Here is a 22,960-nt window from a genome sequence, read left to right as displayed (position 1 = left end):
AGAATTCTGAGTTTAAAGTCAGAATTCTGAGTTGAAGTCAGAATTCTGAGGAAAAAAAGTCAGAATTCTGTGTTTAAAGTCAGAATTCTGAAGAAAAAAAAGTCAGAATTCTGAGTTTAAAGTTAGTCTTCTGAGATTAAAGTCCAGTGGTCCTAATCCTGTTCCGTAAGAAAGTAATATGAAAACAATGAAATAAAAACATTTTTAATGCTGCAAATCTGATGTTTTCTCCCATTTTAACATATTCTAATGCTAGTTACTACTCACTTAATGGAGATAACATGCAAAAAAACCTTTGTGTCTAACAAATAAGTGATTTACACTCAAACATGTTAGTGCAGATCAGTTTTATCAAGAACAGCAAAGGTACAGCAATGGTCTGAATGTCAGTGTATTATGGGATGGTGCATGAGCGTCCACTGTGTTGGCTGATATGGAACTAAAACAACAAAACCCATGAATTTACAAGAAAACAGCTGTAGATTAGCTGTCCACTGTAGTGACCAGTATGCATGAAAGGGTTAAAATGTCTTTTTATGGACCTGGATGTGGTCACCAGGTGTAACCAGATTATGTTTAACCTGACTCTCCTGTCCTGTGAGTTGACTCAGCAGCTTTGGTGTCTCAGAGTTTAGTGCAAGGTCACAATGCAGCTGCAGCATTAGTGATGGTACAGATAGTACAGGGGTGGGTGTGTATGTGTGTGTGTGTGTGTGTGTGTGTGTGTGTGTGTGTGTGTGTGTGTGTGTGGGGGGGGGGGTTGGCTCACTGATTGCATTGTGGGATACTCCTACTCTTCTCTGGCACTCTCTTCTGCTCAGGGCATCTGTGAATGAGTAAAGCTCTCAGACTCTCTCCACTAGTCGTGCCTGCACAGGATGAGTCAGGCCTAAAAGACGGTGACGGGACGTTGATAAGAGCAACAACCGCTATCAAACCCCCAGATAACAAACACATGCAGACGACAGCTGTCGCCAACATGTGCTGGTGCTGAGTTTTGCTGGGACACTTTGGTTGAGATGATTTGTCTCATCTGAGGCAGCAGAGAGGATGTGGAAAAGACTGCACCCTCTCAGCTCCTGCAGGGAGTGCTGCAATGCAGGGGTGAAACAGAAATGTAAAGCTAAAAGGCAGTTTGTCCAACAGTCAGCTGCTCACAATCTGCATCCATCCCCTGCCCGCTGAGCTTCTTGATGCTAATTGCTTTCATTTTCTACTCCAGTCATTGTCACACTCAACTGTCTTTATGTCTGTTATGCACACACACATGCACAGCTCTGGTCACACTACAGTCAGCCTTGACTGCAGAATTAACAAAAGTAAACACAGAGGACCATATGGTCAGTATTGGCTCCATACATTTTGTTTCTGTGTGCTGCAAAAAGCATTTGGTCTACAGCAGGGGTGTCAAACATGAGGCCTGGGGGCCAAAACCTGCCGGCCAAAGTGTCCAATCCGGCCCCCGGGATGAATTAGTGAAATACAAAAATTACACTGAAGATATTAACAATCAAGGATGTCAAAATAAATTTAGTTCAATTCCATCTAAAGTGGGTCAGACCAGTAAAATACTATCATAATAAAGTATAAATAACAAAAACCACATATTTTCTCTTTTTTTTAGTGTCATGGACCAAGCAGTCAAAGCACAAAAACACAGGTTTAAAGTTCTGGAAAAAAGGATTTATTTCCCAGAAAAAATCTTTACAAAACAGATAACTGAAAAGGGAGTTATAGGGCCCTTAAAAGAGGTCAATAAAATACAACTCTGCTGAAGAAAAATGACAATAAAACTAGACATCAACTCAATTAACAGACCTGCCAGACTGAGACACTGGGGCAGTATATATACCAAAAGAGCAAACCACAGTTAACACACAGGGGGAAAGGAAATAAACATAAACCAAGACTAACACAAAGAAACCCTAATCCCCCCTCTGATGGACATGCTCTTGGTCTGGTCCATGGGAGGGACTTCAGCATAAAACCCTGCTCCACCCTCAGCCCAATCTTTTGTCTGCAGTAGGAAATGCCACCAAGCAGCCAGGTAACTCAAAGAAAAGAAAAATTAATTAATAGCAAAATGACAAACAATGTAAACTAAATGTGCATGTTCCATCTAGTGCCAGTGTATGATTGAAGTGCTAATAAATCAATTTTAAATCAAAAAACATTGAGTGTTGTATGCATACTAAGTGACTGCAGCTCAACATAACATAACATGTGGTGGTGTTTGTGAGTGTGGCTGCTGCAACCTTTTGTGTGGCTGTGGGCACGGCCATCACATTTAGAGTAAAAAAAGTAAAATTACACAAAAATGCTAACATTTACAGACAAGCCTTTCACAAAAAAATGTGAAAAACCTGAACAAATATGAACAACCTGAAATGTTTTAAGAGATTTAAGAGTAACTTTACCAATATTCTGTCTGTTATTAAATGTTTTGTGAATTTGTAGATCCACTGTGATCTGTATGTTGTAATGAACATGTAAAAATGAGAAGCTGAGGCCAAATAATGGTATAAATTGTTAAAATTGCAGTTTTTTTCTTAATAAATTTCATTTTGGTCATGGTTCATGTTTTTCCATGTTTTTTAAAGGACGCTTTGCAGATGTAGAAATTTTGATTATATAATCTTACTTTTTTCACTCTAAAACATAAAAATTAGACATACAAATTTTGGAATTGATATTATTCATGTATTATTATGTTATTATTTTAATGATCCAGCCCACTGCAGGTCATATTGGGCTTTATGTGGCCCCTGAACTAACATGAGTTTGACACCCCTGTTCTACAGTGTGTGTGTGTGTGTGTGTGTGTGAGTGTGTGTGTTCATGTACAGTTTGTGTGTCTACAAACACTGGGCTATTTTCCACGGGGTGTGTTGAGTGGGTGGGTAGCTGTCAAAGAAGACTTTAACAACAGCTGTTCAGTTAACCAATACACTAGCATGAAGACACCACTATGTCATTCTCTTCAAGAAACAACAGGAGAGCTGTGACAGGACAGTCAACATCAAATGTGATACTGAGTAAAGCTTCGAAACAGAAGGTATTTGAGGAATTTAACCCATAATGTGTCTAAGTCCAAAGATCCAAACAAAAACAAAAAAAAAAACAGCACCATCTGTAGTCGGATAAGAACAAGAAGTGGAATAATCAGAGAAAATTGGCCTCATTTGTCTTTTTAGGCTGAGTGTTACATACATTAGGAGCTCGACCGGGATTTGAATCTGGTAGTTTTCACACCCCAAGTAAGAATCATAATCATGGAACTAAAACAAAATGTAATAGACAAAAAGCAAAAACATCACAGGATTCTATCCATATAGCTCCAACCAGCAAATAAGTAACTCTAAAATAAAAAACCTAACATGCTCGCATTTGAAAACCCCACCTGACTTATGAAAATCTTTTAAATATTGACTGTCACTGATATGCTGATTTGCAATATGTAAAATGTTTGAGATGTGAATTAATACTGGAATTGGTTTGTGCAATAGATGTATAAAGGAATCCAAGATTAATCTAAAACAGTATATACAGTGATAAAGAATTAACGTAAATAAGTAAAAGAGAAATAAGTCTAAGAGAAATAAATATACAATAAGAAATAATTTCAACTGTTTAGATACTTAGAATGTTTCAGAGGTCATGTGAGTTGGTGTCATGCCTTTTAATAGTGAAGAAGAAATAAATGTGAATGACAGAATCCACAAAGTGGGAAAAGTGGAATTAAGATTTGTCATATTAAAGCTTGATTATGATTTATTTAAGAGAAAACATGTCAAGGAAGTGTAAAGGGTGTGTTTGAAGTTTATTATACAGATATTCTAATTTATCTTTTTTTATTGTATTTTTTTGGCTGTAATTTGTCGCCCCCTCCAGCAGATGGCACCCTAGTCAGCCGCCTGTGTCGCCTATACCCAGAGGCGGTGTTGGCCGGACTCTAACATTGCATTATTATTATTTGCGTTAACATTAGGGTCATTTTCACAGGCTTGAGCTAAATATTGGTGAAAGTTATTATTGTTTAGTTCCATTTCTCTCACCCATTCCTCTGCTCTATCGTCAAACCGCAGTGAAGCTGAACCGGAAGTGGAGACTCCAGTGTTGGTTTTTCCAAGTGATTCCAAATGATAGTTTACAGAGGCATTTTCATTCATCCATTTTTTTTTCTTAACCATGCTGTGCACTGTCACGTCTGATTTGGGTCCGCGTTGAGTGCAGTCTGAGTACGCGTAGATATCCACAGAATGCATACGGCCGACTCTGGCCAACTGTATGAAGGTCTGCCCCTAGTGGACTGATTTATCACTGCATGGCAAAGTTTTTGGACGGACAGGTGGACGACCAAATGATGACAATACCCTGCAGCCGGTGTGGCAGAGGGTAAAAAGGGGTTGGTGCTGGGCAGAAAAGTAATATACGTACTCATATTTAGGAGGGGTGAATATTTTGTTTGGTCTGTGTTGCTAAATGTAACAATAATTACAGTACAGTTAGACAAATGGGTGTTTCTATGAAACTGGGCACATTTTGGTACCTGGCACTTTGCCAGCTTTTTAGACCCAATGATAAAAGACAAATTTAGACATATTTCCCCCCAGGATGTACCTACTGATGGCCTCAGATAAATGCACAAAAAATTATACTCATGCTCTGAGCCATCCCAAAATTAATGAATTTTTAATAAAATATCAGGGCCAAAAATATGACCACAACAGGGACAGGAAAAGCTGCCTAGGTGTCAGTGCATTTTATCTGAAAACATGGCTGTAAATGGTCTTACAATACCGCTATAAATAAAGACACTGTGTTAAATTTGTCCAGACATGTGGGTTTTTCATGAACCTCAGTCTCATTCCAGGTTTTGTATGTAACCCATCATGCCTACCCGCATTACATGCAGAACCTGCCCATTTAAACACAAATAAATCGCATGCGATTTTACAACAGCGATCATTTTTGTGAAACACTCTGCCTTGCATAATTACTTTGATTCCCAAAATGTGCCTGTGAGAGAATAGTTATTTGAAAAAATAGTAGTGTGTAATTTTTGTGTCCTTTTAACTGTGTTACATGCACGTTTTTGTATAAAAATAATATAAAAATATGTTTTATCTGAAAAATAGTTTCTCTTTTATTTCAGAAAATATTTATTTTTAAAATAACCTAAAGTGCTTCCAAACTTGCTTCATAACATTAGTCTACATCTGGTTTGAATTTTTAGCCTCCATGTCCTGTTTTTAGGGACCAGTTTCATAGAAGCACCCAAATATTACAGTCTTAATTTTGATACATTCTATTCAGAAGTATTGCCTCTGAACTTTAACAGAGTTAATAATTATATGTATGAAGCATGCATTTGTAAGTATGATTATTGTGAGTTTTAATAAACTTTACTCTATGAATTGTAGAAGACAGATGATCGGTTCACATCCAATTATCATGTCTGTTGTTTGACAAATGTAATCTATTTCATAAACTTTCAGATCTTGAAGATACTGGCTTTAAATACCTGTCTTAGAAACATCAAAACAGGATCCAAACCAGACATCTCTGAGGATCAGTCATTAGCAGTAGTCATTTTCATGCTCTATATATATTCATATCTGTTAACGTCAAGTGTAAAGTTATTAAATGCACAGTGTGCTCCTTTTAAATTTCCCTTGTGTTTTTTTACATACAGTATATCAGCTTAAAGCAGAAGTGCTTTCTCAGCTTTGACGCCAACACACATATCCCACAGTGATGATGGGCGGCCTCGGCTCAGGTGGCAGAGCGGGTCATTCAGTAACCAAAGGGTTGGCAGTTCAAATCCTGCTCTGCCTTGGTCATGTGCTGTTGTGTCCTTAGGCAAGACACTTCACCCACCTTTCCTCCGGTGTCACTCACACTGGTGTATGAATGAGTATAAATGTTCGTGGTGGTTGGAGGAGCTGTTTGGTGGGAAGTGGCAGCCACACATCTGTCAGTCTGCCCCAGGGCAGCTGTAGTTTACCACCACCAGAGAGAGAAGGAATGAATAATGTAAAATGCTTTGGGTGCCTTGAAAAGCGCTACAGAAATCTAATCCATTATTATTATTAACAAAGCATTAAAATTAAGCTCAAAGTTACAACCAGAACACGAACGGGTAGAAATGTAACCTGGAGGTAAAGACAAAACTATGTGAATGATAGTCTTTATTTATGCCCATGAGCATATGAAGAGAGTATTTTAAACACATTTTATCATTTTATGTCATTTGGTTGGAAGCGTTCTGCAAGAAATGTTGAATATCTTTAAAATTTGTTTGGATTTCTCCATTTTGAAAAGTCAAGCCTTTAGTTTTCTGCTTTCCATCATAAAGCTGCTTCTAAATAAAAAATAAATAAAATAAACCAAATTTACATTAAATGTGTGTATCATTCAGATTAAAGCCAACTTGACCAAGTTTAAACACATTTATTCACATCACACACAATTTATATATGCTCACTATAGAACAGGGGTGTCAAACTCATTTTGGTTCAGGGGCCATATTCAGCCCAATTTGATCTGAAGTGGGCCAGACCAGTAAAATAATGACTCAATAACCTATAAATAATGACAAATCCAAATTTTTCATTTTGTTTTAGTATAAAAAAAATAAATAAATCATGAAAATATTTACATTTTACAAAAAAAGATGTGAATAACTTGAAAAGACAGAAATTTCATTTGAAAAATTAATGCGATTTTAACAATATTATGCCTCGACTTATTATCTATACATGTACATTACACACAATGTTACATAAACATTTGGTAACAGGCAGAATATTGTTAAAAATTTTGGAGTTTGGAACTAAAATTTGAACAATTTCTATAATATTACATCTCTTATTATTATTAACACAACTGCAGATCACAGTGGAAACATAAATGCACAAAACATTTACTAAAAGGCCGAATATTGGTAAAATTGCACATTTCGGGTTGTTCATCTTTGTTTTTATTTATGTATTTATTCACATTTTATTGTGAAAGAATAGTTTTGTAAATGTAAATATTTTCACAGTGTAATCTTATTTTTTTTTTCACTTAAATTTTTTCCACGTAATTTTTCACTAAGAAAATTTGTAGCTGTCATTATTTATGGGTTATTGTGTTGTTATATTTACTGGAGATCACATTGGTCTGTATGTGGAACCTGAACCAAAAGGATGTGGACAACCTTGACTGTTCAGGTTCATTTTTGCACTTTTATCCTGCGGGCCGGAATGGAACCTTTGGCGGGCCAGATTTGGCCCCCCGGCCACATGTCTGACACCTGTGCTATACAAGGAGGTAGAGGAAAATGAGTGGAAAAAGCAGAAGAAAAAAAGACATGTTCCCACCAGTGAACGATGGGTGGCCCAGCTGCACGCACAGTATCTGGGGCAACAAGACGGAGTAGTGCTGAGTAAAGAGAAGCCAAAAGGGAGACAAGTCCAGTAAGTAATTATCTGGTCCTACACTGCTCTGACTTCCTACGTTTCCTCTTCTTTTCCTCTGGCCTTAAAACCATTTCACATCAGATTTCATTCTTCACTTTTCCTAATTAAACACCAAGCTTTTCCTGCACTTAAGCAGATACAAATAAGCGATGCAGATACACCAATACAAATCTCTGCTGTCAACGCTGTGGGCAGCAGAGGACCACATGTGTCAGTCTTCCATTTTCTGCTCCGGTAAACTTCCAAATCTGTCACGGATTTCACGCTGTTCAGAGAAGAAGACAAATTGGTGTCATTAAGAAAGTCCTTCATCAGCAGATCTCCACAAACAGGACTGTTTTCTGCATCAGTCCACTGATAGGAACATCATCTGTGTTCTGCTACTATAATTAATCTAACATATCTCGTAATAATGCAATTGTCTGTTTAATTTTAATGAGATGGGGGTTGTTTTGCTTAAATCTTGCTGTTGTTGTCGGTCATCAAGCCTCTGCATCTGCTCAGCTGAGATTGCAGGACTCAAAGTGGCCAGTGGAGGGCATCACAGCTACATTCTTTAATCACTAGAGCAGGGGTGTCAAACTCATTTTAGTTCAGGGGCCATATTCAGCTAAATTTGATCTGCAGTGGGCCAGACCAGAAAAATAATAACAGAATAACCTATAAATAATGACAACTCCAAATTTTTGTCTTTGTTTTAGTGTAAAAAAAAAAAAAAAAAAACCCAGTAAATTATGAAAATACTTACTTTTACAAACTATCCCAAAAAAAAAAAAGAAAAAAAAGAAAGAAATGAAATTTAAATTTAAAAAATGTAAGAAAATTTAGTGCAATTTTAACAATATTATTCCTCAACTTATCATTTGTCCATGCGCATTATGGATCAGATCTACAAAGACACTAAACACTGAGAAACAGGCAGAAAAAATGTTAAAATTGTGCTTAATTTTCTTTAAACATTTCAGGTTATTTATATTTGTTCAGGTTATTCACATTTTATTGGTACAAGATAGTTTATAAATGTAAATATTTTCATAATTTAATGCTATTTTTTGCACTAAAATAAAGAAAAAAAAAAAGTTGTTAATTACCTCCGCCAAGGAGGTTATGTTTTTGCCAGGGTTTGTTTGTTTGTTTGTTTGTCTGTCTGTTTGTTTGTCTGTCCGTTAGTGTGCAACATAACTCAAAAAGTTATGGACAGATTTGGATGAAATTTTCAGGGTTTGTTGGAAATGGGATAAGGAAGAAATGATTAAATTTTGGTGGTATTCGGGGGCGGGGGGGCCCAGGGGGGGGCCCACTGATCAGCCTTGGCGGAGGTCTGCGCTCTCCGAGTGCTTCTAGTTCTAGATTTTTTTGGCTTAATTCAAGATTTTTTTTACTTAATTGAAGATTTTTTGGGGGGGCTTAACTCAAGATTTTTTTTTACTTCATTGAAATTTTTTTTGCTTAATTCAAGATTTTTTTTACTTAATTGAAGATTTTTTTTTGCTTAATTTAATTTAAGACTGTGGAATTTTTGCACTTGGCAAAAACATCCCAGGGGCTGAATTGGACCCTTTGGCGGGCCACATTTGGACCCCGGGCCACATGTTTGACACCCCTGCACTAGAGTATATTAACATCAGTTTGAACAGTATTTTATTCAGTATTGGTGATCAGTTAGATGAAGCATCGGGCACTGTATGTTATGTCCACAATTTTCACAGCAGAGATCTTAAAACACTGTTATAAGTGATTATTAAAATTACTACAACCTACATACTTACTATCCTTATTCAGTTTCAGAGCTTATTTTTGCACGTTTGTACAATACCAAGAAAAAAACAAACAAAAAAAAAAAAACGGTCTGTTTGAGTCATCCAGCTCCAGCCTACACATGTAATACTTTAACTCCTCAACAGCTGTGACAGACTTAGTATAGTATGAATTTGTGTCATTTTAATATGAAAATGCACATCCCTTTCCTCTCCTCCTTTTATAGTTTGTGTGCAGGTTTTACAGCTTGCACACGCTCGGTCTGTCAGGATACAAAGTGACTGCTGAGCTGACTGGTGCTGCTCAGTCCGGTACTCAAACATATTAATTCTCTGCTGAATTGACCTGCTGAAAAAGTATTGATCCCCTGTGTGAGACTGCAGTGGTTGGACTAAAGCCGTCACTCTCATCACGTGCAACATCTGTACCTGCACAGTTATGTAAATGAAGATGTTGTGACTGTCAGAGGAAAACTGTAATATAACACTATGGATCTTCATTACATAAGACAGAAAACATTTGCTGCTTTTAATGACATAGATCAGGGGTGTCAAACTCATTTTAGTTCAGGGGTCACATTCAGCCCAATTTGATCTCAAGTGGGCCGGATCAGTAAAATAATAACAGTGACAAAAGTAAAATTATATTATGATCAGGTTTACATCTACAAAGTTTCCTTAAAAATCTAAGTAACATGAACAACTTGAGTGTTCTTAACAAAAACAAGTGCAATTTTAATAACATTATGCCTCGGTTTATCAGTTTATCATTTACACATGTGCGTTACAATTGCATAAAACATTTAGTAACAGGCAGAATATTGGTAAAATTGCATTTACTTTTCTTAAGACATTTCCATTTGTTCAGGTTATTCACATATTTTATAAAAGTACAGTTGGGTAATGTAAACATTTTTATGTAATTTTACACCAAAAAAACAAAGAGAAAATTTGGGGTTGTCATTATTTATAGGTTATTCTGACAATATTTTGCTGGTCTGACCCACTTGAAATCTAACTGTAATTGGACTGTATGTGTCCGTATGTGGAACCTGAATTAAAATGATTTTGACACCATTGATCGTTAATATCTTCAGTGTACTTTTTGCATTTCACAAATTCATCCCATGGGCTGGATTGGACCCTTTGGTGGGCCGGATTTGGCCCCCGGGCTGCATGTTTGGCACCTGTGATATGATAGTAAAATAAAAATTAATTTAGTTTAATGTTGGCATTAGCTCAGTGTAAATACATTGAATAAATTAAGAAAGTTTGTAGAGTGATTTGCAGGATAATCAAACCAACACATCTGAGTTCCACTTGACACGTTTGCACACTTATTAGATGCGTCGTGTTGTGTTCCACGATGAGAAACCATTTTAATTTCATGTTCTGCATATTTGTTTTTGTTTTCCATACAATTTCAATCAGACTAAACATAAATCAACATGTAGTTTTATTTCATGGCTGCTTTACTATTGGAGTTAATAAACTGTAGCCTGACAGAGTCTAGTGTTTGTTTATGAAGAAATGTTTTCTCTTGTTTCCTCTGGAGGATAAAGCAACAGGACTCAACACAGTGTGTGAGCCTGTAAGAGTCCACTTAGTTTTATTTAGATATCCCAATATCACACATCATAAACTGGCCTCAAGGCAGTGTTTTCCAACCTTAGGGTCCGGACCACACGTGGGGTCGCCTGGAATTCATATGGGGTCGCCTGAAATTTCTAGTAATTGCTAAAAATAAATAAATAAATAAATAAATTACTAATAAAAAATATATTTTAAAGATTCAATATAGATTTCATTATAATTAAAACACCCCACATTTTTCCTAATCAAAATCAAGTTCAAATAAAGTGCGGGATATAACATCTGAGAGGGTATATTTTGATTGACCCTATCATGTAACAGCATATGTTACTACGCTTCAACCTGCCAGGATGCAGTCGAAACCAGACCGAACAGTGAATGGAAAGATTTCTTCACCCGCCTGGCCCCGCTAACACATCTCCAAGAGAAAAATGTCTCAGTTTCGAATGTCTGGGGTTTCCAGAAATTTGTGATGTTAAAGATGCGGGAAACTTTTGTGACCAATTTTTCATCAAATCTGTAAAACCTCAGTCATATCCTCAGTATCATTAATCTGTAAGTCTTTCCGTCATTACTCATCTGAATCTCTGGCATTATGATGAACAATTTTGTAGTGCCATCCACCATAAACAAAATGTGTATTTACATTCAGACCCGGGAGGTAACTTGGGCATCTTCTGAATTTTGCCGCGACATGCATTGTGGGAAAGGGAGGTTCATGCAGCCACCTGTAGCAGCAGTGTGACCAAATGATATTATATGGATGAAACAAACACGCGGAAACGTCTGAAACGCGGAAATGGCTGGAGGAATATGCATGGAGGGAAGGGAGCTCCTGCTGTTTCCGCGTTGTGTCTTTAGCATCTGCTGCTGCCAGGCAGCTGCGCGAGCCTCCGTTTCCCACAATGCACGTCGCGACAAAATTCTGACGATGCCCGAGTTACCTCCCGGCTCTGGATGTAAAGACATATTTTGTTTATAGTGGATGGCACTTCAGAATTGTTCACCGTAATCACAAAAAGACTTACAGATTCGTGATACTTAGGCTATGACTGAGGTTTTACAGATTTGATGAAAAATTGGTCACAAAAGTCTCCCGCACCTTTAAAATTCAGTCACAAGCCAAAAAAGATTGGGATCCACTGCCTCAAGGGGTTTGGCGATCTGTACACACCCCCTCTGCTTCTGATCCTCAGTCCAAGTAAAGAGAACTCTCTCAAAAATCCTCAGGAGGAACCACAATGGAGCTTCCCTCTGATGGATAGATGCTGCAGTAGGTGTTGTGTGGACAGAAATGTACTCATAATTACATCCAGTGACTATACACAAAAGCAAAGTTTTGAGCTGTTTTCATCTTAAATTGTAGATGATAGTTGTGCTCAGTCTTGGTGCAGATGTTTGCTCATGCACTTCTCCTTCACTCCACATAGTCAGACTCAACACACATCCATCCCACTTTATCCTCAGGCACAAACAGGAAGTAGAAACACACTGTTGTGCTGATGGATTTGACTGAAACATGCATTGCAGCACCAGCGAGGACAACAGTTCAGCAACTTTCACGTCTTCAGAGCGTCTCCGGTGACTTCACTCTCTGCCATAACTGTCAAAATAAACAAACACCTCATCCGATGTCATTGTGGGATGTGGGACTACTACTATTATATCATCTCCTTGTAGTTGATCTCACTGTCTCAGCTGTTTCAACCCTTCATGGCAGTTCAAAGGGGACCATCTGCACACAGTGATCTGAGAACAAATGGAAAATACCAAGAGATGCATCCTTTTTGTGTTTTTTTTTCAGTGTGTTTCATATACAATGATGCACCTGACAGCCTGTAAAAGAGCATCTCTGCTTAGTGAAGACAGGATTATGGGCTGCAGTGCAGAATCCCATTTCATGAACCATCAAGCAGCAACAGAAGAGCCTCAGGCGTGTACACCTCTCCTCAGGAGAAGCTGTAATGTGGAAACTCAGAGGGCTGAAATGTGGCCTTCAGCACAGAACCGGGAATAAAATATCAAGAATAATCAGATTTCTAAATGTCACAATTTCATCAACCATTCTGAATGTTGTCATACCATTTAATGCATGTTACATCTCATGGAGTCACATGAGACGAAATGGACCAGCAGGGCCAAAGTAAAGCGACTCGAGCACGGCAAGAAAACACAACTTTAGAATACAAAAGCCTGTTCCCTTAAGCATTAATCACAGCACAAACTGCTCATAGACAAGGACTGTGTGTAGATATATCTACGTGAATAGATTCACTGCAGTCAAATATCCTTTGATTCAGCTCTACTGGGAGGAAGTCCTCATCTGGAGCACACACACACACACAAACACACACGCACACACACGCACACACACTCAGGTATGTCCCAGTCATGTACTCAAAACAGCCCCAGGGAATGAAGAAACCACTGCATCACCTCATCTGCTCACACCACTGCATTAACACCAGCCCACAGCAGCATGCAGTACCAACATGTCATTAAAGCACCCAAATCTGAGGCTGAAACTCCCATATTTTATCATCTACGAGAGAAACGTATGGATTTCTGCATGGTGTCAGTAAAAACAAGGAATTTGGTGCCTAAATGATAAGAAAATACCAAGGTTTCAGGTTTTGGTCAGTTTAACTCCAGTGTCCATCAGAGGTTGTACTACGCAGCACTAAATATTTAATAGTCGCAGCCTGATTTTTAACAACTTTCATCACAGTAAGTGGAGGAACTGTTTTTTTTTTGTTTGTTTGTTTGTTTTTTAGAAATGTTTAAGGAAAAGACATAAAAAGGCTCAGTAAAAATGCTCTGGTGTAAGTGCTTATTGGCTGACACAGATCCAATTGAACAGAGCGAGCGCTGCAGACTCTTACGTGGGCCCTTCAGTCTTGCTGGCTCAGCAGATTCGACTTTGCATTCACTCCCTTATGGCTTTTACTGTGGAACAGAGAACTGATTCTCATTATCTCTCCCAAGACGAAAACACTAAAAATAATCTAACTTTAAAAGAAAAAGAAATGATGAAAATACATGGAGATGAAGACAAATGCACTACTTGACATTTGTTTAAAAAAGAGTAAAAAATGAACAAAAATCTGAATCTCTTTCATCAGTTGTTCTAATATGATAACATTATGACACAACTGTAAAGAACTGGTTGTGGTTTCTATACTGCAGGTAAGTCTCATCTCAAGTTTTACCCTCACTCATGTTTGGTTTATTATGTAACATTATACTGCAGCACTATAGGATGCTACGCACCAGTCCTGAGGTTTTACCGGCATGCTGTAAAAGTTCCACTCTGGCAGACTGGCTATTACTGTAAAGACTGTCTGCATTACAATGAAAGGCGACCAGCAAAAAGCTGGTCTAATTACCCCTGAGCCATTTATTCTCTCTGACTCGCTCTCTCTCTGCAGAGCTCTTTTTCCACATTCAGGCAGGATGTGTGTAATGAGGCTAGGTGCCTCTGTGACAACCAGACATGCAGCAAAGCCTCAGTAAGTAATGAAGCTGTCTTTGACAGACAGGACAAAATGCTGCTTACCTTGAAAAGAGATGTGCTGCTTCCTATGGAAGGATTGGAAGCAGAGAGCAGGGTCAGAAATGAGCTTGAAAAGTAGATAAAAATGTTAACAATCTGCACTTTGGTTCATTCCACTCCCAAAAGACATTGCAAAAACCCCAGTGCTGACAGGTCCCAGTTTCACCTGGGGCGTTTCTTTCCAAAAACCCTCTGACACTCACAAATAAGACTTCAGGAGCTCAAAGCTGCTGAGGTATTCTCAGATCTGGCTGAGAGGAGAGGAAACACTCACACAGATTAACATTGTTCTAACACAGAGAATCAGCCTGAGCATCAGAGCCGGTGCAGTTCCACTGCTGTATTTCCCGGCACTCTTCGCTCATTGGCTGAACAACTACTCAATAAAAACCCGGCTTGTCATCAATTGGGTAGGGAGGGGGGGGTATATTTTCTGTGGCGCACTAACAACTGTGCTCCTCCTCCCATTTTTCTTTCTTGCTCCATCACTTTTCCCTCCAGTACATGCAGACAGGGAGTGCTGAGCTCTGAGAATTAGACGCAGGAGGAAAGGGAGGACAAGAGGCTGGGACGTGCAAAAGCAGGGAAATCAATGAGTATAGAAAAGATGGGTGAAGATGGTAACCAGCAGTCTGCAGTGGCTCACAGACTCAGGTTTAGGTCCTCTGCCTCTCTGCTGCAGGAACTCTGCAGGAACCTGAGAGCAGTGAGGTGTGAGGACCACAGAGAATAGAAGGAGAGGAGGAGGGAGGAGGAGGAGGAGGAAGAGGAGGGGGATGTTACTGGTCTGCTTGGGCTGATTTTGCTGCAGTATAGAGGCAGGCAGAGCACAGATGGGAAGTTGTTTTTTTTTTTTTTCCTCTCTCTTTTTTTTAACGGCAAGTGCTGTGAAGCTCTAGCCGACTCAGCAACAACATAAAGAGGCAACTGGTCCCGTCCCCCCCAACCCCCCCCCCCCCCCCATCGTTTACAGGCATCTGACATGTAACCTGTGAATAATTAAAAAACAGCAGAAAGCCTGATGAACAGCAGAAATAACAGAGATCATTGCTGCTGCTCATCAGGGAAACATATTCTACAGTCATCTAATTAAACAAAAAGTTAAAAAGGTCAAGCAGAGGTAAAGAGGAAGTGTTGAAGTAGGTTTTGCAACACATTTAATCTAGTGCTATTGTGCCTGCAGGCGACCTGGCCTAAAATTTACCCTGTTTTATGTGCATCTCTTTTAGAAGTGCTTGGGTTCTTAAGAATGTAAGAAAAATTAATTGAACATTCAAGCAGTTTTAGCTGTTTTTAATTTCCTTTTTGTTCACAGTGTCTCTGTTTTAATTAAACTGACTTCCATCTGAAATCAACAGACGACTTCCTTCTCCGGGCAGCTGGGGGGAGCAGCGTCACACAGACACTGCAGGTTTCTCCAGGGAAATCCTACCAATACATTTTGAGTTTGTGAGAATCACTGTGTAGCCTGGTCACAGCATGATCAATATTTAAGGTGAGCCTTTTCACACTGGAGACACATAATGAAGTTTCAATGATAATACTTGGTAAAAAGGGGTATCAAAAAGTAGTACATATATAGATATTAAAAAAAAAAAAAAAAAAAAAGCATTTCAAAGTGGATGCACCAAGAACCTCATACATCCAACGCTCAAGTCTCTCTCAAATCAAAGTGTGTCTATCCAGCTGATTTAGCAGTACAACATTTGTTAATAAAAAAAAAAAAAAAAAACAATGACGGGACATTGCTGTGAGTGCCAATTTCACCATTACACTTATTAAAACCTTCTGGGAGTCCTGCCAAAACCTTTGCAGTAAATGGTGGCCAGGCTCCCTTCAGAGAGGACACACCATTTCATTGCCTTTGGCGTTCCCCTTGACATAACAGCAACTAGGCAGTGCTCAGTGCATTACCAGCGATTAGACGGACACCACTAGATGAGTCAGAGATGCTGCATCACTACAGCAGCCTCCCATTTTATGGACTTTCGTACCGTTGTGCTTATTTGTTTCTGTTTTCAGTTGAGGGGAAAGTGACAGAGAAAAATAGTTTAAAAGGGATGTAATAAGTCACTGAGGATATTTTGTGATCGCCTGGAGCTGGACTTCACAGCAATAAATCATAATAGATGAAACAGAGGTCATTTAGCATGGAGATTACAGGTAGAATATGTGCCCGAAGGAGGTTTCATAAAGGTGAACCGGGGAGTCTAATGGCTCGAAAATACGAAATGGAGATGTATTAGTCGGAGAAATACAATTTCCTCAAATTAGACCTGTCCCCTTTGCTCTCAGGAAACAATGAAACAACACATATAATGAGAAAAGATAAACAGCAGCAAATAGAAAAGTAAACATTAATGGAATGTTTGAATTTCACAGGAATTAACACGGGATCACCTCCGATCCGTTTTGTGAATTGACCAGTTATGAGACATACCCTGATATCTGTGTTACACGAGGGAGGCTTCTCCCTTGTATTTGCAACGAATCATTAATCATTCTGAAGTTTCCCCCGTGTGTGAAACAAAGGTCAATGGAGGATGCACTGTGCTCTGCAGCTGGATGAGGGAGCGTTGGGGTTGGTTCATTTGGGTCTGTCTAAATAAATGGGACTTCACTTGGCTGCTAAAGTCAGTCTGCTTGACGGAAAGTGAGTATCTATGCAGTCTGTGTGTGTTATTTTCATCTGCCGTGCTGTCTTTGTGCTTTAACCTGTGGGTTTGGAGCCATAATGGGTCTCAGCCCTACTTTTGCAGGGTCCCAGGATGATGACATACTGAATAGGGTCATGGAACAAGAGAATTATGGTCTAATTTAGCTCACGAACTGAGAACTCCACTGGAAACCGGATTGAATCACTGATATATGATAAAGACATACACATAAAACTGACATGATATGTTTAACGCATAAAGACCCAAACAGCCACCAGCGACCAAAACCATCTACTGATCTAAACTGTTTAACAACTCTGGATCCACTAATCCTATCAATCAAGGGAGTAGGCTGATTCTGACATTGGTGGGGACACAAAAGTGCTCCAAGGCAGCACTCCTGAAAGTTGATGTTTTTTTGCATTTGCGATCATAATTTCACATCATGTAGAGCTGATCACACAAGCAAACAATCATAGTCAGTCGGTTCTAGCCTTTTTTGCACCGTAGGTGAGATATAAATTTGGTGCCCCCCCCCCCCTCTTAAAAAACACACACATGCACACAAACACACACACACATACATATGGGGGGGGGGGGGGGGGGGGGGGGGGGGGGGGGCATGAAGAGGAGATATATGAAACATGAGAGGAGACGCACAAAGCAGCCAGCAGTAAACCACAAAGAAACTTATATCAACCAGCCAACTAGCAGCAAACCATATAGAAATATAAATAAATCAGATAGAAACATTTATAAACCAGCCAACTAACAGTAAACCATATAGAAACATAAATAAATCAGATAGAAACATTTATAAACCAGCCAACTAGCAGTAAACCATATAGAAACATAAATAAATCAGATAGAAACATTTATAAACCAGCCAACTAGCAATAAACCACATAGAAACATATAGAAACCAGCCAACCAGCGGTAAACCACATAGAAACATATAAAAACCACATAGAAACATTTATAAACCAGCCAACCAGCAGTAAACCATATAGAAACATATAGAAACCAAATAGAAACATATGTAAACTAGTCAACCAGCAGTAAACCAGAAAGAAACATATAGAAACCACATAGAAACATGTATAACCCAGTTCAGCAGCAGTAAACCACATACCTTAACAGATACCTCATAACTTAATCATCTACAGTTCCATTATTAGCCAACTTTGCTTCATTTCAGTTCAGCTAGCTGTTGCTAGCAACATAAAACGTTTTTTACCATTATATGTTAAAAAATGGGGGTGGCCATGGCTCAGGTGGTAGAGCAGGTCGTCCAATAACTGGAGGGTTGGTGGTTCGAATCCTGCTCTGACCATGTGCTGTTGTGTCCTTGGGCAAGACACTTCACCCTCCTTGCCTCCAGTGCCACTCACACTGGTGTATGAATGCGTGTGAATGTTTGGTGGTGGTCAGAGGGGCCGTAGGCGCGAATTGGCAGCCACGCTTCTGTCAGTCTGCCCCAGGGCAGCTGTGGCTACTGATGTAGTTTACCACCAACAGAGGGGGAATGTGAGAGCGAATGAATAATGGATCAATAATGTAAAGCGCTTTGGGCATCTAGAAAAGCGCTATATAAAATCTAATCCATTATTATTATTATAAAAGGTTACATCCCTCTATAATTGGATTAGTTTTCATCCTCCTCTTCTCTCTCTTCTAAACTGTGCAGCTCAGGCCTTGGAAGGCCTTTTCATAGTGATAAACTCTCCATCCTCTACCTGGATGCTAGTTCTACACCTGTCTGACTGTCATTCAGCTCCACTCTGTCTCTGTCTCACACACACACACACACACACACACACACACACACACACACACAGTGCTCACCGGTCAGGGAGAGCTCACCTGAGAAATTACTGGGGGGGGGGGGGGGGGGGGGTTGTTTAGGTTTTTTTTTTTTCCTCCCTAATTTCTTTTTTTTAAGATAATTCATGCGAAATTATCATGTTATCAGTTGTCAGCCTATGCCACGAACCGGCCCTGCACGCACGGACATGCATACGCACACGCATGCATGCAGGTAAACAGACACATGCACAAATGTAAATGTAAATGACACCTCTGGTATTCAAATCCGTCTAGCTGACGTGACCCAGGCAGAACAAATGCAAACATACTGACAACTTACATTAAGCAGTTGGAGATATGAACTGCCTCCTGTCTGGTCCAACTTTTTGTTTTTGTTTTCCGGTCCTGTCCAACTAGTGGATAACTGTAGCTTTTACAAGTAGATGGAGTAACAGCGGGGACGGCCAATCACATGAATGATAGCAAAACCGCAGAGCCAATCAGAGAGTGCTCATTAGGTTAGAGGTGGGACTTAAAGCAGAGACCGACTATTAACCCTTTGTGTGCCATAATCATTGACTAAACACTACGGACAGCGGTTGGATTGGTAGGGACAATGCAGTAGTGGTTGGATACAGAGGGTATGCACATGACGTCACTGCTAGCAGAAGTCGTGGTTATGTCCACTGAGTGGCAGAAAGAGGGAGATGAGTAGCTGCTTTGGCTTGAATACTGCGAAAACTTTAGAACAATCTAAAAATGGGGAAGAGCTGTTGTGCCACTGATTGCAATAGGTTTAAAAAACACCCAGAGCTATCGTTTTAGCGGCGACCTAAAGCCAAAGACAGAAGAAGCAGATGGATCGCTGCAATTCATAGAAATAAGTGGAATCCAGGCAACGAAACCTGGATTTGTGTCAGGTAACGTTAATTTATGCTGTATTCTTGTATAAAATCATCCCTTAAATTCCATACGATTTTGGCTAACGTTACTTCTTAGTAAAGCTCTTATTGTTAGCATCTGTCATTTGGTTATGTGTTTCATAACTGAAACGTTTTTGTCTTCATTTGTGTGATTCTGAACCTTGTGCTCTACATAATTTGTAAACTAGCTTAAACTGAGGCTAACCTAATTTTCCAAATAAGGGGGTACTCTAGCACAAAGCTGTTGTATCTGTGTTGTATCAAGTATTTGATGTTAACTCTACTTAAATCTCCACAGTACCAGTAGATCATCCACTCACTTGGGTCAATACAAAGGGTTCAACTCCAGTAAATCAGTAGTGAACTGTGAGCACTACTGCTGGGCCTTTACCTTGGCAATCACCGCCAAGAAAATACATCTGCACTGACAGAAAACCTCAAAAACAATAGTATGTTGAATTAAAGCACTCAACAGCTGGAATCCTCTAGTTAACGATGACGAGGATGTCAACAACTCCTTGGCTTTTGTATGCTTTCAGCCTTTGCATTGGGGATTTTCCCGGTGTTGAAATCAGGTTCATATAAATGTCAGGATACGTGATTTCCATCCACATATCAATGTTCGTAGACCACTTGTTGTTTGGTAGCTTGTATGGATCTATGTCGAGTCCAATTGTCTTAATTTCATGTTATATTCCACATTTTTCCCGGTCTCGCTGTAGTTACTGCTATGCTCCGCCATGTTGAGCCGGTTTGTTTTTGCCACTCAGTCTGACTTAGAGGGGCGTGGCCCAGGGGGGAAGTGACGTATGTGCATTCCCTCTATTGGTAGGAACGTGACCCTAGCGTCCCTATGCAATTCTACATCCCTGCTATCAATCCATGTCAATAATTGGTGTAAAATACAATTTGTCATCTTTTCATGGTCATCAGATGTGACCCATTTGGACGTTCAGAGGTTCCGTAGTGAACGAGGAAACACCGTCATCTTCTACAACATCGATTCACCCGTAAAACCCATGGAGTTGGATCAATGACAGTGGATGGACACACTGGGTTTATGTTCAGTTAATGATAGATTTTACTGAAAAAGTCACTTTTTCCTTCAGTTTTCTCTGTTTCTGATAAAATAACCCTTAATTTAAATCTGAGCTTTTATGAACATCTACATGATCAGTGAATTTTATATATAGGAAAATGCAAGATTTACACTGAAAAAAAAAAACAACTCAAAATAAAGAGGATAATTTTACAATTAATGGTGATAAATTACTTAAGAGAAACAATTAATTTGGGAACTGGATCCTTATGGGTTAAATACACTCTCTAGTCTGTTTAACTTACTACATTTTTTCTTTCTTTTTTTTTATTTTTATTTCTAATCTTTATTTCAAACATGTAGACAGTGAAATCAAAATAAAACCTACTGTAAATGTTTTGAGCTTTACTATCTTCTAGTTTTGTTTGTATTGTATGAGGTAAAAAAAATATAGAGATACTTATTCTTTACCAGTCAACATTGGTAACAAATAAAGCAATGTACAGGGTATTACAATGGACTTGTGAGCACTGTTGTGTTTTAGATTGTTTTTATTGGTCAATTAAAGTGTAAAATGATGGAAAGTGTTAAAACTGGTGAAGGTAGTGTTTATCTTAACTCCTTTATGTAACCATATATCACTTAACCTTCCTCTTGTGTTAGGGTTGGCATCAACCCATTTTAGGTTAAAACCTCTTTAGCCCTATTGACCTGCCCATGGGCCCAAAGAATGATATTAATATTCATCTTCTGTAAAAATATAATAAATCAGGACAATGGATGTTTTTTTTCAACTTTTGCTCAAAGTTTAGACCCTAATGTTAATAAAAGTACATCAAAAGTGTATTTTAGTGCAAACTTTAATGTTCAAACATGATTTTTAATCTTTGTGGGGTGAAATATATGCTATTAAAAATCTCTGACACGAACAATTAATTTATGCATATCATCATCAATCCAGCTGAAAAAAAAAAACAGGCGAGGATAAAAAATTCTAATTTCTCTTTTAGTTTGTTACAGTTTACTCAGGCATAGTAATAGATACAGTATTTTAGACAATGGGAATAGATTCTGTGAGGTCTCTAAATGTCCATAGACACCAAGAATATCCATTTGAACCTTATTATTGTGAAATAATTATTCATTTACTTTGGGTATTTTTTTTTTGTCGTTTTTCCCCTGAAAATATGGTCAGGGTTAAACAGGTTAAATGAATAAAAGAACTACATAAGATTGTGTATTGAATCGAGGCTTTTTTGCTTTGTCAGGAACCTCTATTTCAACAAAATAATCCAAAAAAAACATTTTTTTTTCACTAAATTATGAAATGATCTTGTTGAAATTATGACCTTGTGTTGTTAGGGTCGGTTAATAATAATAATAATAATAATAATAATAATGGATTGGATTTATATAATGCTTTTCTAGACACCCAAAGCGCTTTACATTATTGACCCATTGTTCATTCACTCTCACATCAACCGAGATGTAAAAATAAGATTATAAAGCAATAATTAGAGCCAAAACTGAAATCATAAGTGTACTGTCAGCCAACACACAGATAAACAGCTCCTCTGCCAATCATGTGAGCTTTAGGGGATTCTCATTTTACCTTGTTGTCCAGTATACCTGCACAAAAACAAAATAAGCAAAGATGGGCATGTGAGGTCAATTCAGTATAGAGTTAGGGAATGGCAGAGCGCACATCAAGGGGTAAACCAAGAGATGAGAAACAAACTGGATGATAGATAATTGTTTTTAGTGTATTTTACAGCTGATTTAAGACATGGGTCAAAACTGACCCGTTAACATAAGAGATGGTCACAGACGCTGACCCAAGAGAACGGTTAAATGGGTGCTACACATACTTTTAGTTAACATATTAGTAAAGTGTTATTAGTTTGTAAATGTAGTTAGAGGAAAAAGAACAATATTTTCCTGTAAAATCTAATGAAATATTCAGTGTTCATGCGCTGTGGAACACTACATAGACAAAAGTATTGGGACACATTATATGCAGGTGTTTCAGATGATCATAGGTCTCAGAGTGTGTGTGTGTGTGTGTGTCTGTGCAGTTCTGAGAAATTGAGATGTTTTAACTGGTCGATTTTGTGACCTACAGTTGAGAAATAGTCCCATCTCCACATTTAATATCTCGGTAAGTTG

The 22,960-nt window shown here is 38.6% G+C and overlaps 1 protein-coding gene across 2 annotated transcripts in view; it reads right to left on the bottom strand.

Annotated features, from left to right (window-relative positions):
• syt2b (synaptotagmin IIb) overlaps nucleotides 1-14,707 on the bottom strand; it is a 41,643-nt gene extending 26,936 nt beyond the window's left edge. Inside the window, exons 1-2 of one of the 2 annotated variants that reach the window (XM_030134718.1) lie at nucleotides 14,573-14,705; nucleotides 14,373-14,406 (exon numbers count right to left, since the gene is read on the bottom strand). The gene's annotated coding sequence lies outside the window, so the exon portion shown is untranslated. Of the gene's footprint in view, nucleotides 1-14,372 lie in introns of both variants that reach the window. The other variant, XM_030134720.1, reaches the window with a different exon arrangement.
• Between the last annotated feature and the right edge of the window lie 8,253 nt (nucleotides 14,708-22,960).

This window comes from Sphaeramia orbicularis, chromosome 5 (assembly GCF_902148855.1).
Source record: "Sphaeramia orbicularis chromosome 5, fSphaOr1.1, whole genome shotgun sequence".
NCBI lineage: Eukaryota > Metazoa > Chordata > Actinopteri > Kurtiformes > Apogonidae > Sphaeramia > Sphaeramia orbicularis.
This window is presented reverse-complemented; position numbering and strand designations above follow the sequence as displayed.